At 35.5% G+C, this 18,430-nt stretch overlaps 1 long non-coding RNA gene across 1 annotated transcript; it reads right to left on the reverse strand.

The window, feature by feature from the left end:
- Positions 1-1,288: 1,288 nt before the first annotated feature.
- LOC116549483 lies at positions 1,289-17,049 on the reverse strand. Its single transcript, XR_004267900.1, has 3 exons — positions 15,850-17,049; positions 15,456-15,457; positions 1,289-1,301 (listed from the first exon to the last, which is right to left on the reverse strand). It is a non-coding gene; the product is annotated as an uncharacterized LOC116549483 (long non-coding RNA).
- Between the last annotated feature and the right edge of the window lie 1,381 nt (positions 17,050-18,430).

The raw sequence follows: 18,430 nt of genomic DNA on the forward strand, positions 1-18,430 counted from the left end.
AGCCACAGGCACTCAACACCAGATCATGAAAGAAGCCAGGAATGGGGCTGTACCCTGCAAAGCCACAGGGGAAGAGCTGCCCAAGGCTGTGAGAACCCACCTCTTCAATCAGTGTGATCTGGATATGAGACATGAAAGGAGATCATTTTGGAACTTTAAGGTTCAATGACTGCCCTACTGGATTTTGGACTTGCCTGGGGCCTACAGCCCCTTTGACTTGGCCAACTTTCCCATTTGTAATGGGTATATTTGCCCAGTACCTGCAACCCCATTATGTCTAGGAAGTAACTGGCTTGCTTTTGATTTTATAGGCTTTTAGGCAATAGGGACTTGCCTTGCCTCAGATGAGACTTTGAACTTGGAGTCTTGGGTTAATGCTGGAATGAGTTACAATTCTGGGGGACTTTTGGGAAAGCATGATTTTGTTTTGAAATGTGAGGACATGAGAATTGGGAGGGGCCAGGGGGAAGAATGATATGGTTTGGCTCTGTGTACCCACCCACATCTCACTTTGAATTGTAATAATCCCCGTGTGTCAAGAGTGGGACCAAGTAGAGGTAATTAAGTTATGGAGGCAGTTCCACCCATACTGTTCTCATGATAGCAAGTTCTCATGAGATCTGATGGTTTTACAAGCATCTGGCACTCCCCCTGCTGGCATTGATTCTCTCTTCCTGCCCTGTGAATAGGTGCCTTTTACCATGATTGTAAGTTTCCTGAGGCCTTCCCAGCCATGTGGAACTGTCAATTAAACCCCCTTTCTTTATAAATTACCCAGTCTTGGATATTTCTTCTTATCAATGTGAGAAAAGAGTAATACAATTATTCTCTTTTGAAAACCTTTAAATAGGAATGGATAGGATTTTTGTTTAGCAATTTAGTAAGTCAACAAGTAATTATAAATTCACCTAGTGTTAAATTTTCCATAGTCTATAATTGAGTAAGAAATACTACATCAAGGAAAATAGTTGAATTTCACATTCTAACCTAAAAGTGTCACTGATTTTGGTAACACAATAAAAGTGAACTTGCCATGATTTTAAGAACTGATAAAACATCTTGTTAGCTCCCACAATTGGGAGTGTTTTAATTTAAAAAAACAAATGTTGCCATACTCATACTAGCTAAAGCTTTCAGATATGAGCTAAAGCTAGACTTAATGTCCTAAGGGACAAGATAGCTGTGAGATCCTTTTGAGCACAGGATATGCTTTTTTCATTTAGACAATCCCTAAGACTAGCCAAGTTCTGGCACTGTTTAGACATTCATTAGCACATACCAATATGTTGTGGATATCTCATCTGGAAGTTAATGAAGATTAACTCTCCCCACATAGGAAGGAGATATTTCAAAGCAAGCAGGAGTGACTTAATTTTTCTGTTTATCACAGATGCTTGGAAATTCTAGCAAAAGCTTTGTGGTAGCTGCTAAAAGTAACTCTTCTCAATCATGGAAATTTTAGGTGGCAAAATGAAAGTAAAGTGTATAACCATCGGAACAATTTTAGCAAAGTGAGAAAATGAGCTGGGATGGAACATAAGATCCCTATTGGGATGGCATAGAAGCTGACAGGGAAGATAGGTTAGGCCAAGGCTGCTGTCCTTGGTTGCCATACTATGATGTTTAGAACTTGTCCTGGTTTTCAAGCATCATAGTTGCAATGATAAAGCAGTATTATAAAAAATTACTCTAATAGTAGTATATGAAGTCTCCAAGCAGATATAAAGTGCAAATAAAGTAGAAATAGGAGTGGAGAGTTTCAGGAAGAGTCCACTGTTAAGAAAAACACAGTCTTCAGGATGTGCAAAGGGAGAAATATTTTTAATGACAAGGCAGCAGACAGAGCCAAATGTTCAGAGAGTATAAACAGAAAAAAAGTTGTTGAATTTGGCAAATAAAATTTTGTCAGTGAATTTAAAGAGAGGATTTCAGTAGGCTCAAGTGTGGCACTGCTAAATAAATAGTGGCTTAAAATTAGAGTTGGCCAGGCATGGTGGCTCATGCCTGTAATCACAGCACTTTGGGAGGCTGGGGCGGGCAGATCACAAGGTCAAGAGATCGAGACCATCCTGGCTGACATGGTGAAACCCCGTCTCTCCTAAAATACAAAAAAATTAGCTGGGCATGGTGGCGCACACCTGTAGTCCCAGCTACTCGGGAGGCTGAGGCAGGAGAATTGCTTGAACCTGGGAGTTGGAGGTGGCAGTGAGCCAAGATCGTGCCACTGCACTACAGCCTGGCACCTGGCAACAGAGCAAGACCCTGTATCAAAAAGAAATTAGAGTACATAATTACCCATACACAATTGTTGTTAATTTTTAATCGAAAATGTTGGCAATAGTGAAAATTTTGGCAACCTGTTTATTTTACAGGTGCAGGGAAGAAAAGTTTGGAGATAAAAAGATTAAAGACGTTTTAAATTAAGAAAAAAAAATGAGAGAGCAGAGACTGTGAGGAGAAAATGGATTGAAATTAGCCCCAGAAAGAGAAAGGAGCAGATCTACCTCAGATAAAGAAATGAAGCAAAGAAGAAAGATGAATATAAACAAAAGTACTTGTGATTAGAGAAGGAAGATAGGTAAAATAGTGAGAAAAGAAATAAATTTTATTGTTAAGACAGGAAGTGAGATTATCTGAACAAATTGAGGCTAATGGAATGAGATTAAATGTTTGAGGTAATCTGAAATTAAGAAAAAATGGTACTGGGATATTGATACATGAATTTAAAAATTTGCTTTTTGCAGTGAACTAAATGTTTGAGGCCACAATGAGTCAAACTGACACATTCCAGTAACTCTCAATAGCTATTATATAGCCTATGAGCATTAAAAATGATTAAATTGGTCAGGGGTTGATCCAGACACTGCAGATCTGGCTATAGGTTAAAGGTACAAGGCAATCTAGAGCGTTAGGACTCTGTAAAGGTGACTGATGAAAATTCTGACCAAGCAAGGAATCAAGTGCAGTCAGAGGGAATAATGACTGAAGAAAATGAGGAGCTGGACCATTAGAGGTCTCCATGAGGGCAGATTCTGGTCAAGAGCATGGGAGAGCATCTGAAACACAGACTGCAGCAATATTGCAATGCCAAAGGCACAGCGGCCTTGTCTTCCTAATAGTCTCCCTGGAGTCCCATAAACTTTAAAAAAATAGATGAAATAATATAGAAACTTGTACTGAAAGATAAACAATTGTTTACTACCATTTGAGGTTTTATTGTTTCACTCATAGAGCATTTTCAGGAAGACACAACCTCACTAAATAGAGAGACATGTCTACTGCTGCCTTCCAAATAGCAGTAAGTGATTAACAGCCATCATCAAAACTAACTCTACATTGAAGGTAAGATAAATAAGTTCACTTCTCATTTTGTCTAATTGTCTCTCTGAGCACAGATCAGGCAGCTTTGGAACAGCATTTATTTTCTCACAACTTTAGAATGGCATTTTCTTAAGGTATGTTTATATTAATTTAGTAAACATCTATTGAAGTCCTACCATGTGCTGAGACACTGTTACTAGGGAATCCAAGCATGCCTAGCTCACAAAACTTCTTTGATAAAAGTTTCTGCTGGAAGGTGCTTTAAGATTGGTCAAGGGAAAAAAAATAGAAGGAGGCAATCAGCAATTGAGCAACTATAACAAAGTTATAGGCTAAGAGTTAGCATAGAATACCATATATATGAGAAAGCATAGGAAGCTATGAGTCAAATAACACTTCAATCCCTGAGACCCAGTAGGAAAAACAAAGACAGAGAGTGAGAGAAAATAGGTAACGAAATACATAAACCAAGCAAAACCATGAATTAAGAAAGCCATAAACATAGCACAAAAGAATATCAGTTTCAATGATAAAAATGTTGCAGTTAAACAGTATAATAAGCTAACCACACCTGAGTTAAGAGGACATGATTGTTAATATCCAATCAGAATAATGTGATTGTTTACGCTCCAAGAATAATGTTTACTCTGGCAATTAAATATATAATCAGTATGCATGATGCTGGAGAGATTGTAGATAAGAGAAATAAGCTAGAGGGGAATTATACTGTAGTTTACATATATGTGACAAATAAATAAATAATTACTGAAATGCACATTTCTCCATGAGTCATTTTTGTAGCATATTTTTACATACAATAGACAGAAAGCCAATTCAATTCATTTAGGCCAAGGAAAAAAAAGGCACTAATGTGCTATTTTATATGACTAATTTCAGGGGAAATGTTAGCTTCAGGAATGGTTGGATTCAGAGATTCAAACAATATGATTGGTATTCCATCACTTTCCATTTCTTGGTCCAACTTTGTTTTATGATGACTATATTTTAAGTATGGCCTCTTTATATTACAGGTACTGATATTTCCAGCCTTGTCTTTTCCTTACAAAAACCAATCTCTCACCCACAGAAAAATAAATGAATAAACTTTCATAATATTTCGTGATAATTTTTTTATTGGAATTGAATCTTGTGTACCTACTTTCTTCATGTATCAGTCTCTGAACTACAACCAGGGATAAAGAATCTATATGAATCATTGCCCACTCCCCAGGCTAGAGATGGAATAAGCTCAACCAAATCATATGGACCTAGAGAGAGGAGGGCTGTTCTCAGATCAAAAATGGAGTCACTGTTATCAGAATCATGTTTTAGATTAGTATTTCTCAAGCTAGGTTGGTAGGGAAGAAAGTGTATCAGGATCTTGGAGATGGGAAGAAGAATTCTATGATTATAAGTAGGGGATATGGAAAGAAGGGGGAACATGTATTGAATAAAACTGAGAACTACTATTTGAAATATATTACTGTCTATGATAAGGATATAATCTATGCTATTTCTATATCCAGATGTCCACACAACATATATATCAAAAATAATGGGAACCTTTCTATTTACCATCAACCTACTTGGTCCTAAAGAAAGAGAAACCATCCGAGTTCATTTCCTATCCAGTCTAGCTTTTATTAGAGCTGCACATGATAAACATGCCTAGTAGAAATAAATCATTCATCACAAAACAAGTAACATGAGATAGTGGAATCTGTGTACGAGTGTGGTTGTAAATATTATATGTTACTACTTACTCTGACATTTCCCCAAACTTTAATTATCTACTTTCAAACTTTGGATATGTTTAGGATGTTATAATGCATGTCTAAGTTTCTCTCAAAAACAACATCCAAGTACATTTGCCATAAAAGGAACTCTGGGCTTAAGACATTTAAAGCCACACTACACTATACATTTTATTGGACCTCTATTGCATTCTTATATACAAAAGACTCTAGTGCACATAAGAATCACATTGTTTATGCATTAACTTACTGAACACACAATTATATAATGTCATATGTTGTTTAGAAAATGTATTGATTCACATATTTTAAGGCTTTAGTCTATTTATGAAGATAAATCACAATTCAATTTGAGAGCATTAAAAAACAATAATCTCTAATACAACACAGCAAATGATATGAAAATATGTTTCAATGCAGTGAATACAAGGTATGAAATATGAAAGAAAGGTTGTATAAATGCCATCCTGGCCGGGTGTGGTGGCTCACGCCTAGCACTTTCGGAGGCCAAGGTAGGTGGATCACAAGGTCAGGAGTTCAAGATCAGCCTGACCAACATGGTGAAACTCCATCTCTACAAATACAGAAAAATTAGCCAGCCATGGTGGCACGTGCCTATAATCCCAGCAACTCAGGAGGCTGATGCAGGAGAATCGCTTGAGCCCGGGAGGTAGAAGTTGCAGTGACCCAAGATCAGCCACTGTACTCCAGCCTGGGTGACAGAGTGAGAAGTCATCTCAAAAAAAAAAAAAAAAAAAAAAAGTGATCCTATATCATGTTCAAAAAGAAAAAAAATGAACATGCAATTATTTTTAAGAGCTGACTTTAATTTTCTATATTTCATTCTAGAACATCAAATCATTTTTAAATTACCATTTATATTATGGCTATTAAACACATGTCTAGTAAATGATTTTTGAAAATTCAGGAAATGTGAATATTTAGAAACTTTAAAATTATTTTTGTGTGCTCTATTTCAGCCCACTATTTTGGTGGCTGAAATACGGACTTTTTAAATCTTAAGTTACCTATACCACTTCATCAATGATAATACCATCAGAAATATAACAATTTTTAATAACCTCTGATGTTATAAACTCACACATGGATTTCACACTTAGCTTTGGGATTCTTATTTCTCTTTACAGTCTTCTTTGACAGGTAGTTTGCAGACACATTTTTTTCAAGTCAGGCATTTCTCAATTACATAAATATTTTTAATTTTTGGTCATTTCTATATTTGCAAGCATTTATTCCTAGCTGACTTGGTTCTAGTTTTTACTGATTGTTTTTTCTAATGTTTCATGATCTGTTCAATTTAACATGTCTGTCAATCAAATTGTTAGCAATCACATATATCCTGATATACATGTGCAAAATTTTATCTAATAGGTCACTGTTTATTTTTTAACTTGATAAAAATTAGTTAGGTCAAAGAAAACTAGCCCCACTTTTGAGTCTGAGATAGCAAGACTTCTTTATGATGTGTTTTTCTAGACATATGCACACCCAGTCTATAGAGACTGACACCTGATAGATTGGCTAATTTTTTCTTAATTATCAAGACAATATTCATTCGCAGGAGAAAAAAAATAGTTTCATCATGTCTGTACCTAATGGTAAGGGTTGTCCTGGCTGTTTCTGTATCTTTCCTGCTTTTGAATTTTATTCTTACTTATCTATGGTTACAGGAATTTTTTTTTTCTTTTAAAACAAATTTTCCCTTCGACAATTTTGAAAGGATTTGCTATCATCAAATAAATTTTCAATAACAGTCCCCAGTGTTTTTGCATCATCTGCCCTCATCTCAGACATCCCAAATGTCCTTCGGCAGACCCTGCTGATTTGACTAAAGCCTATAATAAATACACATCTGCCATTTCCTCCCTATCCTTGAGAAGTTTGTCACACGGCCTTGTTTAGTTGTCCCTCACACACACTTGCATTTAGATAAAAGAAAATGAGTGATTCTGAATAAGTTGACATTTATTCCTCTAAGCATACTACAGTTTTCTCTATCTTCTTAACCAAAAAGGGTTGCATACAATTTAACATTTTCTGAATGACTCAGAGCCATCACATGAAATCTATTCAGCAGAGCATAACATAACTATAGGAGTGCATATCCTGCTTTGCCTCTTTTAACTGTGTGACCTCATGCAGATTACTTAACATCTCTATACATGTTACAAAAATTATAAAATAAGGGAATCAATATGGTTTTCACATATTTATCATAAGGATCACTATGAAAATCCACACGAAGTAAATAAATCTCAGCACACAGAAACAATCAGGAAATTAAAACCACTACAATAACTACTATTATCATCATTACCATTATTACTGTTGCCGACATCACCACTTTCTCTTTATAGTATCATTATTCTGAGTTGTGCAGGCTGACTTCAGGGAGCGTGGAGATTATCAGCCTGTATCCTACCTCACCTGCAGACTGCAGTGGCCCTTCAGTTTACCTGGGTCTATTCCTGTACCTCCCTCTCCCTTTCTTTATTTTTGAAGTAGATGTGGGGTAATCAGAAAATAACCTTATTAAATTTTTATAATATAAACCCAAACAATTGCTATAAAACTCTAAGAGCACAATTCATAAAGTTTAGTACATAGAAACATACTTGCCTGTGGTTGGCAAACCACAGGCCTTATTTATTTATTTCCCCTTTCTGTACTGTGATCCTAATAGAAGAGATACTAGATAAATGACTCTTTGATAATCAAGGGAATAATGGCCTTTTTTTCTGTTTAGTCCTCACTGAGCTGAAAATATTGCACATTGAACCTTTTCTGGAGTCTCAACTGCAGCAAAAAAAAAAAATAATCCCACCCATGCATAACAAGGCATTATCAAGTAGAAAACTTCTAAAAACAAAAAACGAAGCCAAGCTCTTCTCACACTGGGATTGTCCTAAGGGAAAAAAAAAAGTGCTCTGGTTCACTCATACTAATCCATCTGGATCAACAAAAGAAGTGTTTGTTCTCTTGAACCAAGTAGAATGAGGATCAGGCCACAGAGAACCAAATTCAGAGACTGATTGCTTTTCTGTGTAGACATATTGGCTCAGAATTTTAAAATGCTAAAAGTAATTCTTGAGAAACATCAGTTTCATGAGTTTCCAGGCTATTTTAACATCAATTCCTGAAAGTTTGTTTCTTTCATGTCTTTGAATGTACTCTAATCTCTCAAGTATCAATAATTCAGACACACACACACGACTAGACTAGCTATTTAATAACATCATCTACAATAGAAAAATAACTTACAAACAAAATAGGCAATTTTAATTATTCACACATTTCCCTTCAAAGTAACCAATTAGACAATAATTTATGGTAACATTTTATGAAGTTTTATATGCATTTAGAATCAAATGAAAATGTTATTTCAACAATTTAATACTTTAAAGGTATTTGTGCATTTCTTTTTTTCATTTCTAAATACTAATTTGTATATGTCATACTAATTTGTATATGTCATAATTTATAACATTGGCAGCAGTTTCAGTATCTGCAAAATCTTTTTAGAGTTACAAATTAAAAAGAAGAAAAGCATCTTATGAATTCAAATGGATGAAACTTTTTTTCAATGAAATACAGAGTTAATTCTTGTTAGCATTCATTAAATAAAATTTTATTTAAAAAATAATGTGTTATTATTAATTTGTATATACTTAGGGTCACTTTTTAATGCCAGAACATTGATGTTCTAAACTATTTTTTTGCAGTTACCACTCCCGCATGCTTGTGTCCATGTTAGAATTCTTAGCTTTGTCAGAACAGTCTTGAAACTATCTCATCTTGCCTTTTTTTTTTTTTTTTTTTGAGAGGGAGTTTTGCTTTTGTTGTCCAGGCTGGAGTGCAGAGGTGCGATCTCTGATCACTGCAACCTCCGCCTCCTGGGTTTAACCGATTCTCCAGCCTCAGCCTCCTGAGTAGCTGGGATTACAGGCACCCACCACCACGCCAGGCTAATTTTTGTATTTTTAGTAGGGACAGGGTTTCACCATGTTGTCCAGGCTGCTCTCGAACTCATGACCTCAGGTGATCTGCCTGCCTCAGCCTCCCAAAGTGCTTGGTCATCTTGTCTTTTAATGCTAGACAAAACAATGCAGTGGATCAAAACATATAATGATCTATAACTAGAGAAAAACTTTGAGGTTAGGTGGGTATTATATAACCAAAGTTATATACAGGCTTAGCTACATTTGTAGAGTTTTTGGAATTTTTTTACTTATTGTCAAATGTAGGAAGGAATATTTGCATTTATTTTCTAAGAACAATATAGCAAAAGTTGGTCCAATTGAAAGAAAATAACCATTTCAAAGGAGAATAGTTATATTAAAACAACAATGAGTTGGCCATAGAGAGAAGAAAAAAGCAAACAATCACTTGCAGAACCCACAAAACTCAGGCATTAGAGTTATTAGTTACATCTGGAAAAGAGATGAAAATAGAACTAAAGAAAGGAAGGAGGTTGAAAATCTTTCTTAGAAGCAGTTAGAACCCATAGATAACTTCCCTCTCCTGCACTTTACGCAACCAAAGAACTGCTTCTCCACAATCCCTGCAGAAAATCGAAAGTTTATTTTCTTTAAGAAAAAGACTCTTTGGACCTAGTTTACCAGCACGGTTGACAGCAACTGGGAGAGCAGAAGTAGTAAGTGAGCATCCTATTCCTCATTCACAGCACTCTTTTCTCACCTGGATCCCAGAATACCAGGAGCCAGGCCTACACTCCCCAGGAGGACAATTAGAATGATACTTGTCATGGGAGTCTGGACATTTCATGAGGAAAGTCCTAAAGATATTGGTATCAGGGGTTTCCAGAGAAAACAGCCCATCCAAGTTAATCTAGAGTAAGGTACCCAGATGTAAACCCCATCTAAATGTTCAGAGTTTCCAATCAGCATTTAAGTGCTTTGGAAATATGAAAGGACATCTTAGAAAAGTTTCTAACAGTAGGGAAACCAAAATAATATTTTTTAAAAAAACCAACTTGAAAGAAATCATACCATGTAAGGAAAACATCAAAAATACTGTTATTAATATCCAAATAATAGAAGTTCTGGAAAGAAAGAAGAGAGAAAATCATTAAAGAAATATCTCAAACAATTTTCCCAGAAAAGAATATCAGTTTCCAATCAAATGGGCCTCTGGGCCCAGCTCAATAAAACATGTCATTGAACTTCAGAAAACAGGAGATAAAGAAGATTCTGTAGGCTTCATGAGAGGAGGAAGAAGTCATAAACAAAAGATCTAATATTAACAGAGCTTTGGACATCTTTAAAGGAATAACGAAATGCACACTTGGAGGGATCATACCTTCAAAGACATCATACCTTCAGAGAGAGAGATAATTATTTTTAATCCTGAATTCTAAGCCCATTTGATGTAGTCAGTTCTGTTCACTAAATATTTCCAGCTTTCTCCTTCCCTCTTCTGTATAAAAATAAAAAAGTAGTAAGAGTATGATATATAGCCAAAGGAAATAAAATTACTTCTTGAAGAGACATCTACATCCTCATGTTTACTGGAGCATTATACACAATAGCCAAGATATAGAAACAACCTAAGTGTTCATCAACAGAAAAATGGATAAAGAAAATGTATGTGTGTTTAAATACATACACAATGGACTATTATACTGCCATAAAAAAAGAAGGAAATCCTGCCATTTGTGACAATATGGATGAGACTGGAGTACATTAGGCCAAGTGAAATAAGCCAGATACAGGAAAACAAACACTGGAGTAATCTCATTTATATGTGGACTCTAAAAATTCAAATTCATAGAAACAGAGTGTAATAGTGGTTAGTAGGGGCTGGATGTTGGGGGACATCAGGAGATGTTGGCCAAAAAATATAAATTTTCAGTTGTAAGATAAGGTCAGGGTTGTAAAATACAGCATTGGTGGTGATGGGTGTGTTAATTAATTTAGTTAATTGCAGCAACCACTACACAATATGTATGCAAATTAAATCATCATGTTACACACCTTTATATACAGTATTTGGCAATTGGATATATATTTTTAAAGCATATAACATTGCTAAGTTTTATGTAGCATTTATTCATCATACTTAATATGGATCTACCGAAATGCATACCTTGATATTTTAGGAAGAAGAAAAAAAGTACATGCATGATAAGTGAAATAAAACTAAAGCAAAAATTCAATAAATAATATCTTAAACTGAAGTAAAATATGCAGATACTTTTTAAACTCATGGAGAAAGATACCAAAGGAATCTGCTTGAGATATTTCAAACTGAACAGGAGGAAATATGTGAGAATGTGAGTTAATGTGCAATGTTGGTCTGATAGAGAAAAGTCTGGAAAGATTATCTAAGTTTTCTCTGCATGTGTAATTGGTTAAAAAGAAAAAGGAGAAGAAGCCAATTTGCAATAAATCAGCAATCCAAATAATCAATCCAAATAAGTTTTACTGCAGCCAAACTTGGCCTCCTTATTGGGTTCATAAAACTCATATCTAGAAGCTCTTTGTAAATGAAATATAGCACTCCTTGTTTAACATGCCCAAATAAAAGTCCTTGTTGTCAAACTCGAAATAGCAACTCATATGACACAGTATTTTTGTCACATTTCACACCACGGGTATGTTTTTACAAAAGTTCACGCTCTCATTTGTCATTTAGATACTCAACATGTTAGCCAGTGGTCATGTATGTGCCATAAATGTATAATCACATGTGGGTCACAATAAGAAATAGTGTGTCTGCTGAGGCATGTGATAATCACTCTCGGCGCAGTGCAGACATCACTAATGTCAGTACAAGATCAATAAGTACTAAACCTTCTTTTCTTTTTTCCCTCATTTTAAAAGCTTCATCAACATCCTCAAGGCATGTTTTCCTCCAATATTCATCAAATATATCTCTCATCTTCCATAAGAGTTATCCTCCACACGTTTTCTTCTCTTAGATTTCTACTCTCATTTAAGTGCTACCCTCCACTCCAATACTCCAAGCCCATGCCTACTCTAGAATTGTATCCTTGACTGGACTTTCTCTCTACACCTGTAACCAGTTTATTTTTACTTCTCTGAATCCCTTAATGCTTTTTTATTCTTCCACTTGCTTTTCTAAAAGCCAACTCACTTCCTTTGAGCTCCAGCTTGCTGGAGTTTTAGGTCTGTAGAGGATTGAGGCTACAGGGTACGTGAGTGCTGAGAGCCTTGTGATGGAGGAAATACATTCAAAATTTAGGTGAAGTCTTTAGGAGACTAGGACGCAAAGGAATAAAAGTGAGAGAGTAAAAGTCAAGTTGTAACTGTCATACGAAAGGGAAAAGTTAAAAGATTTATTGATACCCTCTGTGTTGGCTTCACAATGGGCTTTTATATCTACCTAAGATGGCTACACTTTCCTTTTTTTTTTTTTAACTTTTATTAAGAATGTTAAGTGGATGACCTCTATATTCATTGGTCATGTAATTTCTACTTGTAAGGAAAGTTTTTGACCTTGCAAGAATTAGAACTATACCATCTGAGTTTATTTTGTCCTCTAGAAGGGAAAAGAATACATTATCACAACAGACCTCTCGAGTCTCATTTTCAAACTAATGCATTCCAAAATGCATTCAATTTCTAACAAAGAGCAAAGGATAAACAATTAAACATTACATGTAACAGAACTCTTACCCACCTGCCAACAATTAAACCCAGTAATTAAAAACTGTAGGAGAATTCACATAAGCATATCTTCAGCAACAGTCATACCACGGTCAAAGAGGGGAAAAAAATCTTTCCTAATAAGTTCCTTTTCCATTTCCCAGGCTGCTTTTCTTGACATTAAACAGACACAAGACTCTGTCAACTGTTTCACTTTCTTTAGAAAGAGGGAAATCCCATTCTGTGTCCCCTGGGAGGACTATTATATACAGATGAATGTATTTTGTTATTTAGTTTAATAAACGTAGTGTTTAGAACAGATGTTAAGACTTGAAGTTGTCCAGAGAAAGGAACAGCTCAGGTGGCAATAATGCAGGCTTCCCGCCTGCTGTGCTTTCTTCTTTGTCTTTGGAAGAGCTACTTTCACAGGTGAGAAGGTATTACAGTATTTATAACCACTCACATCCCCACCACTGGACTGAAGCTGACAAACGGGGTGCTAATTAGTACCAGGAGTGGTGGTGGTGATGGTGGTTTTATGACACAGACATCTGGCCAGTAAATTGGACTAAGAGAAACAACACATTTACAGAAGCACAATTCCAGCCACGCATGGTGTAAAGAGTAAATGTGAGGCCTGTTTTTAAAAGGTAGATTTCTTGAACACCAGAATATTTGGCCTTTCCAAGGCTATGTTCTTCTGTGGATGTTCTCATGCACTAGCTACTTATGTCACCATGATCCAGAATAATTTTCTTAAACTACACCTGTGAATAAGGGTATGCTTCCGAGAGAGGCAAGACATTATTTTGAGTGAATGTATGTTTTCTGTGAATGACAGTTTATAAAATAACAAATCTCAATTTAAATGACAGTCAGAATATTGTTCTGCAAGCTAGGAGACAATAAAACAGTAAATCCAATCAAATAATAATAATTTTTGAGTATTTATCAATAATAAAATTCATTAAATATTTTTGTATAAATTGTATAATGCTTCATTTAGTTTAACTAAAATCTACAATTCATAAATGTGGTCAGCACATTTACATTGTCTTCATTGATTTGGGTCTATAGTTGCAGTAATAAAATGAAAGCATAATAGAATGGGGAAAAAAGGTATTTGTTGTTAGGAAAATTGCGTTAAGCCCCAGGAGCATAGCAGCATTGTTAAGGACAGGACTTTCAATTCCAGTGGATTGGGTGCCAAACCTAGCCACTTACCATGCCACCTATTGTCTGGTGTTCAGCAAGGCAATTGCCCTGAACCTTTATTTCCTCATTGCCAATACCTACTTTATTGTGTTGCTGAGTGGATTAAATGAGATGATACATACACACCAAGTAGCAGAACTTCTGATATGTTACAATTACTTACTAAATGGTAGATTTAATTTATTATTTTAATTTATTTATTAAAACTTTTTAAATAATTTATTTATAAAATTTATTATTTTATTTACTAAAACTATTAACTATAGGAAGAAAGTCACAACTTTTCCTCCATTTCTTTAATCATTCAGGTACAAAGTTTCAAGTTTATCCCTAGATGTTTGAGGATTAAATGTGCTATAAACATGATAAAATATGCAAAATCACTTAAAAATTAGTAAAAGCTTCATAGATACTGCTAGAAAACATGTGTCTTATTTTCCGTTGAAAAATTAGTTTTAATAAAGGCAGGCTTTCCAAAAATAATTTTTGTTGCCAGCATTATTCACTTTGCACACATTTAATTCTTCCAAACCATCTTTCACAAAATGTAAGATGTTTTTCCATAGTAACATACATGTAGCCTGGAACCAGAAAATACAAGTGCAAAGTGGCTAATTTTATTGTGAGGAGCAGAATGGTGATGGTTTTAAAGAATCTGTCCAGTTTGTAAAAACAAACCAATTAACATTTCAAGTTCAAGGCTTAAAACCACATCTCAAAGAGGTGCTATAATGTGATATAGCAAAGGAAACAGAGTGGAGAATTCACTTCTCAGTGCATACATTTTTTCATTCTCTTTTAAAACGTACTAGATGGTCACAACAAATAAATACATACACAGACACAGACACACACACACACACACACACACACACACACACACACACAGACACACATATCTGCTATAATAAAACATGCCCCACATCATTTCTATCAGGCCAAAAGAAATAAAGGGTGAAAATGGGGCAGATTTAGGGAATTTATTCATTCAGTAGATATTAACCTTGTAACTGCCCCAAGGAAGTTTCAGTATAGTGTAAGATTAATATGACACATTATATTCTGAGATTTTTAAAGTTTGAAATTAGCAAATGACCTGTGCAAGATTATAGAATCCAGTAAATTATAAACAAAAAGTTTATCACAAAAATCCAATCACATACAACCTTACATTTGAATCATAAGTCAATGAATTCTACAAAATCATACATGAGGCGGGAAAAAAGCCTTGAAATGTTCATCAGTTTGTTGAAAGGTAAAAAGTAAAAGTAAAAATAAAATGCAGCTCAGAATTGGTTTATTAGATTCCCTCAAAGAACAGAACTTTTTCCAGAAATTTTTCTAACCCAAGTTATAAGAACAGAGAGGTTCCCTGTTATAGCTTTTTTATTTCCTTTAACACGAGCTTTGAAGCTCTGTGAAAAATCTCTACCATGACAGAGCTTGTTTAGTGTGTACTAGATAGTGCATTAATTTCTAATCTATAGTTTTAGGAAAAAGAAAATTGCAAAGTGACTGCTGGTATTTTTCTCAATTAAAACTTCAGCATATGTGATGATTCTTAAACCTAAGAGTGCAATAAAATTAGCAATAGGGGTTTTTAAACCTGTGTATCTGTCCCTAGATTCTCCAAATCAGTAAGTCGAAGATGAAGCCTTGGCATTTGAATCTTTTAAAGCCCCGTGGATAATTCTGATGCACATCCACAACTGAAAATCTTCACAAACCAACCAAAGGAAAATGTCTTATTTTTCTTGCCCACCATATTCTCTGGGAAAAAAAAAAAAAAAAAACAGCCTAGATGGAAAAATGTTACATAAAGTTGGACAATAATGCCTATTTATATGCTTGAGAGGTAAGTCGTTTTAAGCATTGAACTGGCTGGTCGAGGTAAATTGAAGCCAAATTACCTGACAGAATCTTCTGTGGACTGTCACATCTGTCATACTCTACCTTCATAGATAGCTGGATGATTCATTACTTTCCATAAAACAGAAAATTCCAGTGTTGTCATTAAATAATGACGATATTCATAATAAGAGAAGACAAGCCCATGCTGATTTGAATTCAAATAATTAAGTTATTTACCTTTCTAGAGATTCAATCTAAGAATCATAGTCATAAAAAGCCCAGGAACTAAGTGATTTGAATACTTCCTAAATTTATAAAAAAGAGTCAACTATACATCTTGGTACATTCCATTTACCAACTCAGGTATTCGCACATTGCTTTACTTACCATGTGCAATAAAAATAGCGACAGAAGTTTATCACTAAAGATTATACATTATTTTCTAAGAATATTATTGGACATAGTAAGTGTTGCTAGTGTGATTGATAACACAATCATCAGAGATCTGACTTAATAGAGAACAAGACTGAAAAGAGAAAGCAAGAGGCACATTTCAGTAAAACTGGGGTAGCTGGGAAGCTTGACCTGCAACTCTATCACAATTAAGTGTCTTATTGTCATTAACCAAGTGACCTTAAGGGGGAATAGTAAATCAGTTAGGCCATTTGGTCTGATCCTAAGGGAATATGGATAAATTCTTTGAAAATAAGGTGCTTAAAAATCATATGTTTGATAGCTGATTAAAGCTTTGTTTGCTAAAAGAGGACATATTTAAATATCATAATATCTATGAGAAAGAAATTAGTGGTCTGATGTCACTTGCCAGTTACTTTAAAAAAAAATAAATGTCAGTGTATATCAGTTTTGTTCTAATTTTTAAAAATGAGAACACTGCAAATAACCTATATTGAACATTTATGTGTCAGGCACTGCGCTAAACAGTTGACATGCAGGTACATCATTTACTCATCGTAATCACATGGCATATGCACTATTCTCATCTACATTTTACAGACAGGGAAATTGAGACTTAAACTATTTAAATATCCAAAAATACAAAATACTTAAGTGGTAAGACTAGGGTTTAAACCCATGCATGTAGAGCTGGAGGCTATAAACTGCATTTTATCTATGAATGCAACTCAAGGATGATGAATGCACTACAGAGTCTGACTTCAATATATCAAGGGTGAAAATGGAAAATACATTAAAAACAGCCACAAGGCTGGGCGCGGTGGCTCATGCCTATAATCCTAGCACTTTGGGAGGCCCAGGATGGCAGGTCACAAGGTCAAAAGATGGAGACCATCCTGGCTAACACAGGGAAACCCCTTCTCTACTAAAAGTACAAAAAATTAGTTCGACGTGGGGGCATGTGCCTGTAGTCCCAGCTACCTGGGAGGCTGAGGAAGGAGAATCGCTTGAACCTGGGAGGGGTAGGTTGCAGTGAGCCAAGATTGTGCCACTGAACTCCAGCCTGGGCAACAGAGTCAGACTCCCTTAAAAAAAAAAAAAAAAAGAACAAAACCAACAGAACAGTCACAAACAAGGCAGAGGAAATTGTTATGTTTATAAATTAAAAAACCGATTCCCAAGCACAATAAAGCAAACATCCAAGCTATTACTATTTTTATGCCATAACACTAGCCAAGGTATTGGTAGATTCAATTGTATGCAATATATTTTTCATAATATAGCCACCTTGGAAGTGTTTATTGTGACAATATTTTTCACACATACATTGAAAGAGTAAGAAGTTAAATTGGACTAAATTACAATGTTCAGGATAAATGTAGAATGCCTACTGTGGTGGTTTTAAAATATGCCTCATATCCTTTCACATTTCTCCCTTCAAAAGATGAAGACTAATTGCTCTACCCTTGAAAACATGCTTGACTTAGTGACTGACTTCCATCAAACTAAATGAAATCAATAAATTAACAAATAAAAATGGCAAAAGTGACAGTGTATTTCTCCTAGTCCAAGTTATTGTCCTAGTTCAGGCTGCCAAAAACAATTACCATAGACTTGGTGGCTTAAACAACAAACACTTATTTCTCACAGTTCTGGAGGCTGGAAATCCTAGATCAGGGTGTTGCATGGTCAGGTTCTGGTGAGGACTCTTTACCAGCTTGCAGACAGGTGACGTCTTATATCATCACATGGCAAAGAGTGAGGGGTACTAGCACTTTTTATCTTCTTATAAGGACACTAAACCCTCATGACCTAATTACCTTACAAAGTCCCTACCTCCTAATACTATCCTATCAAAGGTTAGGGCACCAATATAAGAATTTGAAAGAGGTAAAGCCTGAAGTTGGCCAGGCACTGTGGCTCATGCCTGTAATTTCAGCAGTTTGGGAGGCTGAGGCGAGCGGATCATGAGGTCAGGAGATTTAGACCATCCTGGCCAACACGGTGAAACCCGTCTCTAATAAAAATACAAAAATTAGCTGGGCATGATGGTGTGAGCCTGTAGTCCCAGGTACTCAGGAGACTGAGGCAGGAGAATCACTTAAAACTGGAAGTTGGAGGTTGCAGTGAGCTGAGATCGCAACATTGCACTCCAGCCTGGTGTTACTAGCCATCCTAAAAGGTATTGAAGGCTCTCTTCCTCCCTCTCTCTCTCTGTCTCTCACT

The sequence above is a fragment of the Sapajus apella genome, unplaced genomic scaffold (assembly GCF_009761245.1).
Source record: "Sapajus apella isolate SASKATOON/1434 unplaced genomic scaffold, GSC_monkey_1.0 scaffold1, whole genome shotgun sequence".
Lineage (NCBI taxonomy): Eukaryota > Metazoa > Chordata > Mammalia > Primates > Cebidae > Sapajus > Sapajus apella.